Here is a 16,207-nt window from a genome sequence, read left to right as displayed (position 1 = left end):
TCTGGTTTGATTATTTCTGTAACTGCTGATCTCCTGGAATTTTCACACACCACAGTCTCTAGAATTTATTCAGAATGGTGCGAAAAACAAAAAAACATCCAGTGAGCGGCAGTTCTGTGGATGAAAATGTCTTGTTGATGAGAGAGGTCAACAGAGAATGGCCAGACTGGTTTGAACTGACAAAGTCTACGGTAACTCAGATAACCGACAAATGTGGTGAGAAGAATAGCATCACAAAATGCTATTCTGAGATGCAGGTTGATGCTGTTTTGGCAGCAAGGGTGGACCTACACAATATTTGTCAGGTGGTTTTAATGTTGTGGCTGATCGGTGTAATATAGACAATACCATTCTAAAATGACCTTTGAAAATGCAAGACTTGAGTTGAGTTTATTTCTATCCCTTTTTCTCTCTCTAGGTTAAATATGGCAATAAAATAATATAACAAATATTGTCAGTAGTGATGAAGCATACAGTCACTGTTTGGCTTTGTAAGGAAGTGTTTCATGTTCATGTACAACAAACACATTTAGCCTGTAATATTTGAATTAAAGTTTTCATTAATTTCAGGTGGCAAAGGCTTTGGAGAGAGTACGAGTGTGGAAGAAATTTATTAAAGTATCACCATGGAAGGTAATACTCACAAAAGTTCAGCACTATTTTACATTTGAGTGGAAAGTTTTCATTCTTATTATACATTTTTAAAACTATCGCCTGATTCATCGGCTATCAGTCTGTTTTCACACCTTGGTGATCGGTATCGACAAAACCCACTATCGGTTGTTCTCTACTTGTTATATGCTTTATATCACACATTGGCCAGCTGAACCCAACACTCTTTTGTAAATGATTGCAGCAGTCAAATTTTCAGTGGGAATATTGTTTGTTAATTATTTATTAGGTGAGATTATAATGATTTAAAATTTTAGGGAGAACTCGCATACAAGTTCTTTACATAAGCTCTGGGACTTCAGTGAATCCAGAACACTCTCACTCTTTTGCATGTGCTACCTCTGCAGGTGAGCTAGGCACAATCTAACTGCAGCAGTGTGAGTTCTACACCATCACGTAAACCGCTGCCGTCTGCGCCAAAGGTCTGGAAGAGCATAAGCAGCGAGATCCACGAGGCCATGAAAGCCATCGCCCTCTGCCATATTGTCATGTCAGTGTACAAGTCCCATGCTAACAGTGCCAGCACAGAACCGGAGAGCACAGAGGCTGACTAGGACTTCAGCAATGACAACCGCACATATCAGGCCTCAAATCCTGATGAGGTAAGCGCACATGCATGACATCACAAAATAACTTTTGATTGAACGATTTCTGTATGTATGTGTGCTCAAAGTTCTAGCCAGAATGTACACTGTGGAATTTTTTAATCACTTTTTATCGAAAGTATCAGACTGGAATCAAACCTGTGTTTCCTGAACGAGCACCCAGGGGTCTAAACATTGTGCCACAGCTCTGATATAATTTTTACATTAAGCAACTTCATTTCTCTTTACCACCCAACCTCAGATTTTTTGTATTTAATTTTTTATGTGATTTTCTGCTTAAATGCTTCATTTCACCAGATTCCAAACAAAAAGCAAGGCAATCCTTTATTTCTGTTTATTTTTTATTTGGAAATCAGACAGATTGCATTGAGTCTGGTCTTCTCATTTCTCTAAAGGTGTAATCCTATATATCGCTGTTTTAGTATTTATGACTCCCCCACTTCAGCCTTGAATTTACTGCCTTATTGGATGGTAATATAGAGTCCGTGTTAGTAGAGAAATCTGAGAGGGCTCAATAAATATCAGCGGCAGAGGGGGTAGGGGTAGGTCACACACCAGGAAGGACTCGCTCATCATTTGTGTTGAAAGATCATGGATATTTATAGATCCATTGTAGAGAAACAATATTTTGAATGAGTTGTTGTTTAAGAAAAGCACATAATGGGAGAAACGAACTGAGACTGAACTTATATCACAATGACAGTTGTCTTCAAATAAGGGAAAGGTCAGACTCGTTATAATTAAGTGAAATTTTAAGAAAGAGGCTTGACTTTAAATCATTTACTCATCCTCAGGTTGTTCCAAACCTGTATGATTTTCTTTCGTGGAACACAAATGAGGTTTAACTGATGCTGTTCTTTTCTATTCAATAAAAGTGATGGTGACCTGGGGTTTCCAATCTCCAAAATTGACAAAACCCAATAGAGCTAGTCCATACGACTCCCATGTGCTATATTTCAAGTCTTCTGAACACATACGATGGTTTTAAGTCCATGTTTTCATTAACATCAAGATTTGTCAGGTTTGACTACAGTGATAGCAAACATCATTGATTCTTGTGTGTTTAGAAATTAATCCTGACATGTCAAATTTGAATGCACATATTCAAATTGCTTAAATGTGATTTGAAAACTACGGCGGAGGGGAACATTTTCAGAAAAGAAAGGTTACATGAGTAAGAGTGCTGTATGACCCTACATCAGCACGGCTGTGATTCAGCCGCATGCCGAGTGCCAAAGATAATCACAGCCGTGCTATTTAGAGCCATACATATGATTGTGAATGTGATATTGAACAGTTCAAAGAACAAGTAAATAAATAAAATTAGGAAAGACTTAGAACTGGCACAAAAACAAAACAAAAAAAAACGCATTTGTGCATGGAACTACTCTGCACAAACCTCTGTTACCATTTCAAAAATGTCACTTCAGAACTAGTAATGTCAGCTTGGGCTGTTTCTAACAAGATAATGGGGAAACAAGGATGTGTTTCTGCGATTACCTGCTTCTGTCAGGACTCCCAACTTTGGTTGTTTGCATTGTTGCTTGCTTCGAGCACACTATGCATGACATAAATTCTGTCATAAGCCAGTCCGTACGGCCTTAAATCTTTATATGTTTCTCACTTTAATCTATGTCTAAACCAGGTGTGATCGAATCCCAAAAACCACATGTGAAGGTAGTCAAAAAGGCATGTGACCACATCGTGCTTGAGGTGTAAACACTTATTCGTCCCGAATGCATCCCGGACAGCCACGAAGCACCACCCCTCACCTGTCAATCAACATTTGAGCTAAAACAAGAGTTTAAACTTGTCTGAGCTGGAAATTTGAAAAAGCAGACACATAAACAATCATGTTAACATCCCGGAACAGCTTCAGTATGTCTGATATCAACATGCAGTGACACAGATGAGAAGCGTGAATATCTGAAGCTCCACTAAAATAACAGAATTCAGCTTGAATTGCTGTGTTTGTGCTTAAATTACATTTTAACTGCATCTGGGAAAAACCGCACCGGTTTTATTAGCACTTTCTTTGTCTTTTATGACTTTTTTGTGGTTAATTTCATGCAGTAACCCACTGACATAGTGATTGATGTATGTCATCAGAGATCCTCCACTCAAAATCCAAACACAAGTGGTCACATGCGATAAATTTAAGTGACCAGGTGTAAACAACCGTGTCTCTCACCTGACCACATGTGATCGGATCACCTGAGACGTATCTTAATACCAGGTGGAAACGGGGTCATATAGCGCACAAGTCATATGGACTACTGTTGTGGCCCATTTTTGGTGCTATTTTGTCAGGTTTTGAAGCTTGACAGCCCCTGGTCACATCGCTTTCATTTTATGGAAAAGAGTATTGTGAACATCTTTTGTGCTCCTATGGGAGCTCAAAATCATATGGATTTGATACAACACGAGGGTGAGTAAATGCTGACCATGTTTTTGAATCCTTTATTGTGTCAGGTAATTATATGCAATAATTTCAAACAACAAAATATTACTAATGAAGGCCAATAATTTTCAAAACAAGAAAATATACCTCTTAATATTGCTACATAAATTGATCATTTTCCAAAACGGTTACATTTTTTGTTCATTGTTTTTACAGATCGACATCTTTTTCTATAAGACTCTCTGTAGACATAGATATCTTTTGAAAGTGATAAAAGGAAAAAGAAATCGGTCCATCTCCCTCTTTAGTGGAATTGCCTGTCTCCTCTTCTACCTTGCTGTGTCTACTTATTTATTTTCTTTAATGCCCAGGTCTTATCTCTCCAACGTCTTCACTCCAGAATTGATCAATATTTAATTTTCTCTGAGAGACTAGCGGTTAACACTAGACCTTCTCTGCGTGTCACTCTCACCAGCAGCCTCTCTCAAAGACCTCCAGCCTTTTCTCCCTTTAATATGATGCACACATATCTCTGATATTTGTAAAGCAAGCTTAGTTCAAGAACTGAATAACCCTGTGCCTTTCTAGACACTTACTTGAAGTCATTTGTGACCTTTGATCCCATAGTATCAGGGGTCAGAGGTTTATCATGACCTTTAATGATCTGACATTCTCGTGAGCAAGACCGTTTGTTATGTCCAATAATGAAGTTTTACTTATGGGAGGGTAATAGAAGTTCACTGGTTTTATTAGTGGTTTTGGGGTATTCAGATTAGATGGCTGCGTTCAGTGGTTGTTAACCTTTGGTTCTGCAAGGGAAAATGTAATGCTTTAGCCTGTTAATTAGAAGTTGTCACAGAAGGGAAGGGGGGGGGGGGGGTCATACAAGAGTTATAACATGTTTTGATTTTTAGAGCGGGTTTGACTTTAAATTGATTTCCTCTAATTAATCCATTAATCCAGTTTTTTATATTTAAATGGGAATTTGAATTTTATTTGGATTTAAAAAAAAATAATACTGAGTTGAATTCATCATTTCAAATCAATTGTTCAAGACTAACAAGAATTAGTGTTATACACGTTAAGCAAAACATCAACTTCGGAAAGCACAACATTCTTAGATGAAGCAGTAGATAAAACCATCCTCTTTTTTTTGCCTTCTTTATTACATTGTATCATATTTTCTGTCATTTCTGATATCTTTATGAAATAACAGCCACGTCTTCATGCTGTCGTAGGTCACATGGTGCAGTGAGCTTGGTTTATATTTACAGCTTTTCTTCCTCTACAGTTGAGATGATTGATGGAGTATATTAAAGGCTCTCCCCTGTATTGTAAAACAGTTCCCTGTTTGACTCCTAAAGGCATTTCCCCACCACCTGAATTACAGTTGTGTGCCTGCCTGCGTGCGTGTGCGTCTTGAGTGCATCAGTTAGCAATGTCAGGCAGTTGGAGGGTTGGTCTAATTAGTCATATCACATTTAAATGTGTGCAACTGTGTCATATATACAAGAGTTCTAACTGTTCTGTTTTCTGTGTGTCTTTTGTTTAAAAAATATAAAATAAGAATCAGAGCCATGGCACATTGCTTGTGTTTGTAGTGCATGTGTAAGAGCCGTTATGCTCAGGGGGGGACACAGGTTTAAATCCAGATTCCACATCCTGATTCCATTCCCCTCTCTCCCCTTCATCTTTCATGTGTGTTTTAAAGGAATAATTTGCCCATAAATTAAAATTCTCTAATAATTTACTCACACTCATACCATCCCAGATGTGTATGAATTTTTTATTTTCTGTAGAACACAAAGAAGTATATTTAGAAGAAGATCTCAGTTTTGCAATCAAATGTGCCTTAAAAGTCCCAGAAATAAATACAGTCTATTTCCCTTTTAATCAATCTAAAAATTGTGATATAGTCCATTTGGTTTTAAAAGACGACAAATGAAGTCCATCTGTGTTGTTTAGAGATGCCTCAAACTCTTTGACATCAAAAAGACACACACACACACACACATAAGATCATGAGCTCTTACACATGTTGTGTAGGTGGCCACGGTGCACTAGACAGATAGTGTGGGTTTGACTCTGGTCAACAGAGACTTGATGTCCCTTCAGCTGAAGACCCCAGCAGGACACGTCCTGACCTACTACATCCTGCAGATCTTCCCCTTCACCTCAGAAATCAAAAGAATGAGCATCATTGTCCGGGTGCGCCTCAACACGGTGTGCAAGTGTGTTTTTTACGGAATGTTCATGATAGTGTAAGCAAGTTGTTTTTGTAACAAAACGTCTGCAAAGAATGCACATACCATATATGAAACTTTGGGTGTGTGTTTGCACATATTTTTGTACCAGTGAGGGCCAAATTAAAATGTGAAACATGTCATAAACTGACTTGTGAGGAGATTTAAAGTGGTTCTCAATCTTTTAAATGCTCATAAGTCATTCAATTATTTTCTGCTGTTTCTTTAAGGGTTAAGGCAAAAGGCACACATTACTACACATTTTATCAAAATTGAGCAACCATACGAGCTAAGTCAGATCTCTTGTAATGTGATTTCTACTGTGACATGGGTTTAGCTCAAATTTTCAAGGATTCAGAGAAATCTTACTCTTTTTACGAGACTAGATATTCCAACTTTGGCTTGAAAGGAAGATGAAGACATTTTTATGACTTTTACTGTTGTAGTTACTACATATTGCCATTGTAGGTCATTATAAGATGTCCTCGCTAATAGTACAACACTTAGGTTGAAGTCATTAAAACTCATTTTTTAACCACTCTACAGCAAACTATAGTTTTGGCAAGTTTTTAGGACATCTACTTTGTGCTTGACACAAGTAATTTTTCTAACAATTATTTACAGACAAATTGTTTCACTTTTAATTTACTATATCACAATTCCAGTGGGTCAGAAGTTTACATATACTAAGTTATCTGTGCCTTTAAGCAGCTTGGAAAATTCTAGAAAATTATGTCAAGCCTTTAGACAATTAGCCAGTTAGCATCTGATAGGAGTTGCACCTGTGGATGTATTTTAAGGCCTACCTTCAAACTCAGTGCCTCTTTGCTTGACATCATGGGAAAATCTAAATAAATTAGCAAAGACCTCAGAAAAGCATTGTGGACCTCCACAAGTCTGGTCCATCCTTGGGAGCAATTTCTAAACGCCTGAAGGTACCATGTTCATCTGTACAAACAATAGTACGCAAGTATAAACACCATGGGACAACGCAGCCATCATACCGCTCTGGAAGGAGACGCATTCTGTCTCCGAGAGTTAAATGTAGTTTGGTGCAAAAAATGCAAATCAATCCCAGAACAACAGCAGATCGTAAGAGTCCTACAAAAAATACTCCACAAAACAAACTCCAGCCAATTGGAGGCATAAACACAAAGAACGAGCAGATTCATCCTCAACTGTCCCGAATGAGTGTTATTCCACAAAACAAACTCAAGCCGCTAGGTGAAACCAGCACAAAAAAATTTAAAAAGGTACCCAGCTTCCTCGGACGATCAAATGTATGTTCAGTGAGACAAGTTCATTTGAGCTATGTGAGGAAAACACCATGACTTCCTCAGTCCATTGTCTCTATGAAAGATGATGCTTGCTGTGGGCATGTAAATATTTTGCAGCCATCCTTAGTATCTATTCTCAGTTAGGCTGGAAACATTAGTGCAAAAGTGATCTTCCATTGATGTAAGAGTTTCTTGCATTCCTTGAATCAATCACGTTTCTCTCTTGTCGAATTTGCAAAGTCTGGGAACAAGAAAATGCTGTGATTCTTCCAAGAAAGCTTTCCTTTGCACCTCGCCTCGCGCAACACAAGATCTTTATCGGATGATCTCAGAAATTTGGCCAGAATTGATCGGGGTCTGTCTTCCTCAGCCGATCTGCAAGTCGGGACTCTGTGAGCTCGCTTGATTTCCAGCTTGAAGCCTGTTGTGTCGAGCAGACTCAGGAAGAGCTTATCTAGGAATTTCACCATATCTCTGCCTTCATCATGCTCAGATATTCCAACAATTCGGATGTGGTTTCGGCAATTACGATTCTCCAAATCCTCCAGTTTTTCCCAAATGCGTTCCAAATCTTTCTTGGTCGCTAGCGGATTAGCAGCTAATTCCCTCTTCAATGACTCCAGATAATCGTTCCATCTCTTGATGTCCCTGATTCTTGTAACCAACTCAGAGAATTTTGTTTCCATTGCAGTAATCGATCAACGTATTACAGCAAGATCCTCTAAGTCAGGAACAACTTTCGTCAGCATCACAGACATGCTGGACAGTTGACGTTGAATTTCTCCCGCCGCACCGTCCAAACCGATCCCTGGTCTCCGGGCCTGTCTGAGGTATCAGTTTGAGCACGTAAGTGTCTTTTAATAACTCTGAGGATTTTGAATTCTTTGCCATGCTGACTTCAAAGAACAGATATATAGCAGGGTGTATCAAATCTCACCGGTTTCTAACATAAAAATATTTAAAAACTAGCAAAGTGCGCAGAGTGGCCATGTGACTCTGACGGTTCACATACTTAAAGTAGACCTAAGACAGGGAATATTTTCTAGAATTAAATTTCAGGAATTGTGAAAAACTGAGTTTAAATGTATTTGGCTAAGGCATATGTAATCTTCTGACTTCAACTGTATGTGAGTTCCTGTAACCTCCAGGACTCTGTGTACTTGATGCTATGTGTTTGTTTCTCTGTGTTTGCTGTCAGTGTGTTTGTCTGTTGCTGAATGCATATGAGTATTTGTCACTGAGCTTTGATCATGTGTGTTTGTTTGTGAGCTCATGCATTAGTGCAGATTATCTCTATTTGGCTTCTTATCTTTTGATAACTTGTGTTTGACTGTTGGCACAGTTTTGTTCTTCCCTCCCGTATGAAAATGTTTTTATTTTAGACATTGCATTGTGTATATTTTTTTGTTTTTTAACTTCCTAAATTGAATTGATTGTTTTTCAGGAGGAGACTACCCACGACATCACATTTTACATGAAAAGAGCTGATGTTGCCATGGAGAGCATTGTACATTACAATGACTGGCTGGAGGAAGAGGTAAGAATGGATTATTTTGGCTGGAAAATTGTCATCCTGCTGTTTGTTAGGGCTGGTGAGCTTATGAATGCAGTTTAAACCCTCTAAACCTGTGTTTCTTTGACCCTTTATGTCCTTTGTGGGGGTTTTTGCTCTTAATGTTTTTTGTATTTGATTTTTATGTAGAATTAAATAAAAACAGCAATTTTTCTCTACATATATTAGACATATATATTTTTTTTTTTTTGATTGAAGGGGAATCAAATCACCTTTTGTTAGCTAGAGTTAAATAAATGGGTATCCACACAACACTTCTTCCTTGTTCTGATCTCAGCCTGTTTTAACCTCTCTGTGATCAAAGACAGAGTGCATGCAACCCATCATCAACCATGCATTTCTGCCTTTGTTGATTATAATTGTATTGGCAATATGCAGTCAATGAGGGGGTGGAGATGAAGCTTATTAATTAATGAATGACCCAAATAAAGACGAATGACTGGGAGCAGCATCATGTCATAATCCTCATCAGGATATTCATGATGCACTCTGTATGTGTGTGTGTGTGTGTGATGCTGCTATGGTGACAGGTCAATAAGTAATCAGTGCTACATATTCGCCTGTTTGATTTTCATATAAAAAATAAAACGCTGTCCCACATCTTTTTACAGTGTGCTTATATTCCCACAGGCGGTGTTGTATTTTTCATGATTGATTGCTACTGTGTTGATGTATATCTGTTTGTGTGGCAGTGTTTTGATGTTTCCATTAAATACAATTGTGTTAAAAGCATTGTTTACATCTTTGTACACATGCTTTCTTAATACTAATTGAGTTCTTTGTCTAATACAGAACCGCACACACTCCTTCGCTATGTCTGTTGCTGGTGTAACTGTAGATTTGTGTTGCATTTTGTTGTTCTAGTGTGGAAATATGGCCAGAGAGGGCCTGCGGACACTGGTGGTGGCTAAGAAATCATTGACTGAAGAACAGTACCAAGATTTTGAGGTACAGATATACCTTCTTTATTTCTGAACTCAGTAAGAATAATTTCTCTTGATGTCCATCCATTAATTCAACTCATTGTTTTCTTGAATGTATGGACATTGTCTTTAAGTGTAAACTGTGTTGCTCATCAGGAAGGACCTATTTGCACTAAGTCTGAATTTTTAGCACACTAAAAACAACAACATTTTAAACTATTTTAAAAAGAAACAACTCGTGCCATGTTTGAAATATTGTACTGATGTGATTTTTGTTTTTCCTTTTTTTTTATTTTTTATTTAAAAATATTTTTTTTGCCACCCACACCTATCATATCACTTCTGAAAATAGGGATTAAATCAGAAGTTGTTTGGATTACTTTTATGCTGCCTTATTGTGCTTTTTGGAGTGTCCAAATTTGGGCACCCATTCACTTGCATTGTATGGACCTACAGAGCTGAGATGTTCTTCTAAAAATCTTTGTTTGTGTTCTGCAGAAGTAAGAAAGTCATACATATTTTTGTAAAATACTTATGAACTGTGCCAAATAAAAAAAGTATCAAATATAACCAAATTTCAGAATTAACTTTTTTTTTTATTTCAATTTTCATGTATTGTTATAGAAAGTATCTTTTTTTTATCTTTTTTTCCCACTGTGCCTAGTTGCTATAGATGAACTGTCTCTGTAGTGAATAATGTACATATGCATTTACATTTATTCATTTGGCAGGCGCATTTTTCCAAAGCGACTTACAAAAACATAAGCAAATCATTTTAAGGAGACAGTGGTATGAAAAGTGCCATACTACAACATTTTTTGTTTTAAGTTGTTTTTTGAAGACAGAGAGTCAGCTTCACGGATGGAGTTGCGAAGGTCATTCCACCAACATGGTATGATGAAACTGAAAGTCCGGGAAAGTGTTTTGGTACCTCTTTGTGTTGGTACCGTGTAAAGTTCAATTGTGGTTCAGTGTAAGTGAAATCAAACACAGCATAATAACAACACACGGTGTATATAATATATATGTATGTGTGTGTGTGTGTGTGTGTGTGTGTGTGTGTGTGTGTGTGTGTGTGTGTGTGTGTGTGTGTGTGTGTGTGTATGTATGTATGTATGTATGTATGTATGTATGTATGTATGTATGTATGTAATTAAAAAGCTGTGGAAATGCCTACTACAAATAAATCCTGGAGCGTTTTATCGCAGAAATGAAAGAAACATTGAAGCGCACTGTAACATTTGTCCTGCAACATCGGAGTTCTTTTCATGAATGTGATTTTCGGACTGTCGCCAGCTCTCACAATGCACATGGCTCTCTTATCCACACTCTAAATCATTCTGTGCAGTGAGCATGCAAGATCAGTGTCCCTGTCTGACAGCTCATGCTTTTTAATTAAACCTTAATACAGAGAGACAAGAACAACAGGGAAATATGAGCAAAGATTTCATTTAGTCCAGAGAGTAACCCAGAGGAATGTTCACTGTATGAAGAGAGGCAATTATGTGATCAGTAAGAGGCCATTAGGCTGGATTGCGCTGGCATTTATGATTAAAACGAAAGCAGAGACGGTTACAGTAGGCTAAGGAACCGAGTGAGCATGGAGCCTTGCGAGCAGAGGTCAAGGCACGTCGCAACGGCCCGACAGACTCAACACACTCGTGTGTGTGAATCGGGAGTAATCCGCGAGAGATCACGTTAGAATCTCGTTTAGGCTGAAGTTCTAGATGGACATCAGTTAATCAGTGTAATTGGTTGAATAAATGGAAACAATGTAAAATCAACACTTTTGAGACTAACATTTTGCTAACAAAATTTAAAATGGCCTTAGAGTGGAGGCTTTCAACCGTTACAGACCCCCAACACCACCCCCCATCCAGACTCTCAGCCAACCCAGAGACCACCCAGAAATATAGAAAAACTAGATTTTTCAGAAACACTTTAAAACTGTTTTTTCTACTTTAACAAACATTTTTTGCATTTTTACAGATGAATAGGAATGGACCATATTTAGAACTAATGCTCATTGATGCTCATTATAACATTAAATGGTTTCCTCTCAGCACTTGTTAGTTTATCTCAAAAACTCCCTCTGTTTGTCCACCAGGGGGCATTCTGATGTACGGGGCCGCTGGTGCTGTTTGATCAGGAGTTTGTGCATGTGGTGGTGATTTCCTTCCCTGCTCTGATCCTGATGGAGCTGCTTATGGTGACGCTAACTATCTGCACGTGGCACTGGCTCATGTGGTCACCAAGCTCATCAGTCTGGGCTGCTACCTTACCTCCCTTGCCTTTCTCAATGAGTATATTGGTAAGAACTTAATGTGGCCTGCAACACTTTTCTCAAACTTTCTTCTTAAAATATTAATTTTTTTGTTGTTTTCATTTACTCTTTGTAATTGTTTTTAATTATTTTAATGTATGTATTTATTTATGTATTTATTTGGTTTTATTGTTTCCAGTTTTTGTATTTGATTTATTTCTGTGTTATTAAATTAAAAATGTCCCTGTCTGTCTGTCTGTCTATCTAATTGAATCTGTCATTCTATCTCTATTTTTATCTAGTTTTTTTGTCATTCTATCTGTCATTCTATCTCTCGTTTTATCAGTCAATCTGTCTGTCCTTCTATCTATTTTGTTTTATCTGTCGTTCTGTCTATCGCTTTCTGTCGTTCTATCGAATGTTTTATCTGTCATTCAGTCTCTCATTTTACCTTGTTCTGTCTTTCTATCATTCTATCTGTCATTTATTGTAATATTTTATTTTTCCATTCTCTTTATCTAATTCTCCTTTTATCTGTCGTTCAGCATCTCCTTTTATCTCTCATTCTACCTATCTGTCTGTTTGACGTTCTATCTGTTGTTTAATCTGTTGTTTTATCTGTCTGTAATTTGTTTCTTTGCTTATTATGAGGTTCTATTGTTACAAGTAATTATGTATACCACTGATTGTCCTTGTGGTTGGTTTTCCCCAAGCTTTGACCAACAAATAAATTTAAGGCCAACGAAATTAAAATATCTTCTGTGACAGGTGGCCTACAGGCTCTGGCTACTATATCCAATCCAAACACTCGTACCAGCACAGCCTGGTTGTTACACTCAGGTTATTAATAGGTTAGTAATTAATCAGGTTATTAGAAAGTTTACCGAAACATTAGTACAAAACATTACAGATACAAATAAAAGCTGTGTGGTCTCTTGTACCGCTAAAACACAGAGTGCACATCTGCAACGGCTTATAATCTAAGTATCTCTTAAAAGAACATGAGTGACGTGAGCCCCACTGACTCCCTCTTCTCTCCTATTGGTTGTCGCTCTGAATGTAGCTTCTCATTTGCATAGTTATAATTTCCTCAATTTTCTCAAGTCGCTGGACATGCCCACATCTAGTCGTCAGCGATCACTGTCGCTTATGTCACTGTAAATCGCCAGCTCTCAATGAAAAATAATGCGATCTTGTCACTGGAAGTCTCTGCATGTGTTAATGGGGTTTAAATCAATAAACTAATTGTGGGATGCTTCCCAAACATTTCCACTACTAGTATTCCAACTCCTAAGTCAATTCTCCTCTTTTGGTTTCACTCTTGTTTGTGAGAACCTGGATAACAAGGAGCCTTTGAGATGTGTCATGACCCTGCTATCACTCATTTGGAGCATTCCATCAGTGCAGTACATCCCATCCACTTCATTCACAGCCTGACGATCCTTTTTTTTTTTGAGAACAGTGTGAAAAAAAGCACAAACTGCTGCATTGTTCTATGAACAAGTGTGAAGAGACATTTGAGCTTGAGGTTTTAATTTCTTGATCTGTATCTTTTGTCTTCAGATCTTTCGTTTATCACAACACGGGTGTTTTCGTGGAAGGTGTGCGCCATCTCTCTGGTCAACTGTCTACAGCTCTACATCACCAAATATCTGAAGCGGAAGTTCTACCCGCCCAATTACTCCAAAGTCTCCCCCTGAGTGTTCCTTCACACAGTGTGAAAAGGCATGCAAATACATTTATAAGCACACATCAGATTCTTCTTAACAGAACAATGTTCCAAAAGTTAATATATGCTCTATGAATGCTTATTCAGTGACTTAGTGTGACACACCTATATACTTAAAACGTGTTCAGAAGGAGGACAAGTGGCAGTTGTCAGGGAATATGGTGAATAGTACTGAGTATTTTAAGAGACTAAAGTACAACAAGAGATCAAGACAGAACAAAAGGAATATGGGAAAACCAAAGGGATGTTTAGGTGGACTCATACTCAAATAACAGGCCCAAGCCAGCCACTTTTACTTATTCAGTGTATGTAAAGGTTAAATCAGCATTGCATTTCTTTATTGAAAGCTATAGAATTGTTTTTGATTGGTTGGTTGATTGATTGATTGATTGATATAATGATATTGTTTAATGAGACCATTTGAGCTATAATGCATCCCTCATCATCAGTAGTATTATCTCCATACCTAGCACCATTCCTTAATTTTTTTGGCCCAAGCCTGCCACTTTTACTTCACTGTGTGTAAAGGTTAAATCAGCATTGCATTTCTTTATTGAAGGCAAAAGAAAATTTGATTGATTGATTGGATATAATGATATTGTTTTATGAGGCCGTTTGAGCTATTTTTTCCATACCTTGCACTTTTCCTTAATTTTCTGGCACACTACATATATAAATATATATATATTTCTGTAGCACTTTATAATAAGGTTAAGTTTGTTAACATTAGTAAATGCATTAGGTATCATGTACTAACAATGAACAGTAGTTTTTTTTACAGAGGTAAATCTTTGTTAAATATAGTTAATAAAAAAAAATACAGTTCATTGTTAGTTCATCTTAGTTCATAGTTTATTAAAGGGATAGTTCACCCAAAAATTATAATTCTCTCATAATTTCACCCTCATGCCATCCCAGTTGTTTATAACTTTAATCTGCAGAAAACAAAGATTTTAAGATAAATATCTCTGCTCTGTTGGTCCTCACAATGCAGATGAATGGGTGACCAGATCTTAGAAAGTCCAAAAAGTGAATAAAGGAAGCAGAAAAGTAATTCACAAGACTCCAGTGGTTTAATCCATGACTTCAGAAGCAATATGATAGGTGAGGTAAAGAAATAAATCAACATTTAAATCAAATTTTTTATTATATAGTTTTCTACTATAAGTAGGTGGCTGAATGTGAAAGTGAAAGTGTAAATTTACAGTATAAAGGACTTAAATATTGTTGTTTCTCACCCACACCTATCATATTCACTTCTGAAGATATAGATTTAACCGCTGGAGTCTTTTGGATTACTTTCATGCTGCCTTTATGTACTTTTTGGGCCTTTATGTAAGTTCTGGCCACCATTCACTTGTATGGACCTACGGAGCTGAAATATTTTTCTGAAAAGCTTAATTTGTGTTCTTCAGAAGAAATGAAGACACACATCTGTGATGGCATTAGAGTGAGTAAATTATTAGGTAAATTTTAATTAAGGGTGATCTCCCTTTAACTAAAGTTTTTAAAAATCTATTCATATATGCTGAAATTAACTAACTAACATGAAACTTAGTTCATGTTAATTAATGTTAACAAGTGTAACCTTATTTTAAAGTGTTACTGATAATACATCCCATAATGAAATTTGTTATCATGCACACTCTCATGTTGTTACAAAGCCATGTGGGTTTGGATTGACATGATGGCAAGTAAATGAAAGGAATTCAATTTTTACGTGACCTAACGCTTTTACTTTGTTTTTAATGAGATCTTTGAAGGTGTAGGGCTTTGTAAAATACCTGTGTTGTGATTTAAGTGTTTTGCTTGCATGAGTGTTGTATACTGGAGTTGAATTGGGCAGCTCTGATTTGTTGCACTACTGTTGTACTGTGTCTGCCGCTGCTATATGATCCAGCTGCAAATCTGTGTAGATGTAAGCCAGAGATAAGTGAGTGGTTTACAGAGGGAACTTTTTGTTCTGGGAACAACTTCCTTTCATCTTGACCTCCTAAATGTACACAGCCTTTGTATTAAAGAGTGAGTTCGCCCAAAATTCCACAGAATTTACTTACCCTCATGATGTTCAAAACCAGTATGCCTTTCTTTCTTCAGAGGAAAGCAATAGGAGGCATAATGTTAGGGACTGACTGCCTCTGTCACCATTCACTTGCATTACATATTTTTATCCCATAAAATAAAAGTGTATGGTTACTGAGATTAGCATTCTGTCTAACATTTCCGTTTGTGTTCTTCTGAGGAAATTAATACAAGTTTGGAACAACATGTGGGTGAGAATTTAATCTTTTGGTGAACCCTTTAAAATGACATGTTACTTGACAAATCTATAATAATTTATAATGGTGAATGATTTGTTTTTAGAGTGGTAACTTGAATGATACATGACTTCTGTCACTGATTGTTAAATTGATGGCATTGTAATTCCACTTCTTGACAAAGAAACAGGACTTGAATGTAGTATTTTCATAGAATTGGTGTTATAAATTAATACATTTTATAAGATTGTGAAAACACAACA

The 16,207-nt window shown here is 37.1% G+C and overlaps 1 pseudogene; it reads left to right on the top strand.

The window, feature by feature from the left end:
• The window catches only part of LOC127650847 (probable phospholipid-transporting ATPase IIB), a 55,678-nt pseudogene extending 40,957 nt beyond the window's left edge, over positions 1 to 14,721 (top strand).
• Positions 14,722 to 16,207: the final 1,486 nt, after the last annotated feature.

The sequence above is a fragment of the Xyrauchen texanus genome, chromosome 10 (genome assembly GCF_025860055.1).
Source record: "Xyrauchen texanus isolate HMW12.3.18 chromosome 10, RBS_HiC_50CHRs, whole genome shotgun sequence".
NCBI classification, from domain to species: Eukaryota; Metazoa; Chordata; class Actinopteri; order Cypriniformes; family Catostomidae; genus Xyrauchen; species Xyrauchen texanus.
The sequence above is the reverse complement of the archived record's forward strand: the minus strand, read 5'-3'. Positions and strand labels throughout refer to the sequence as shown.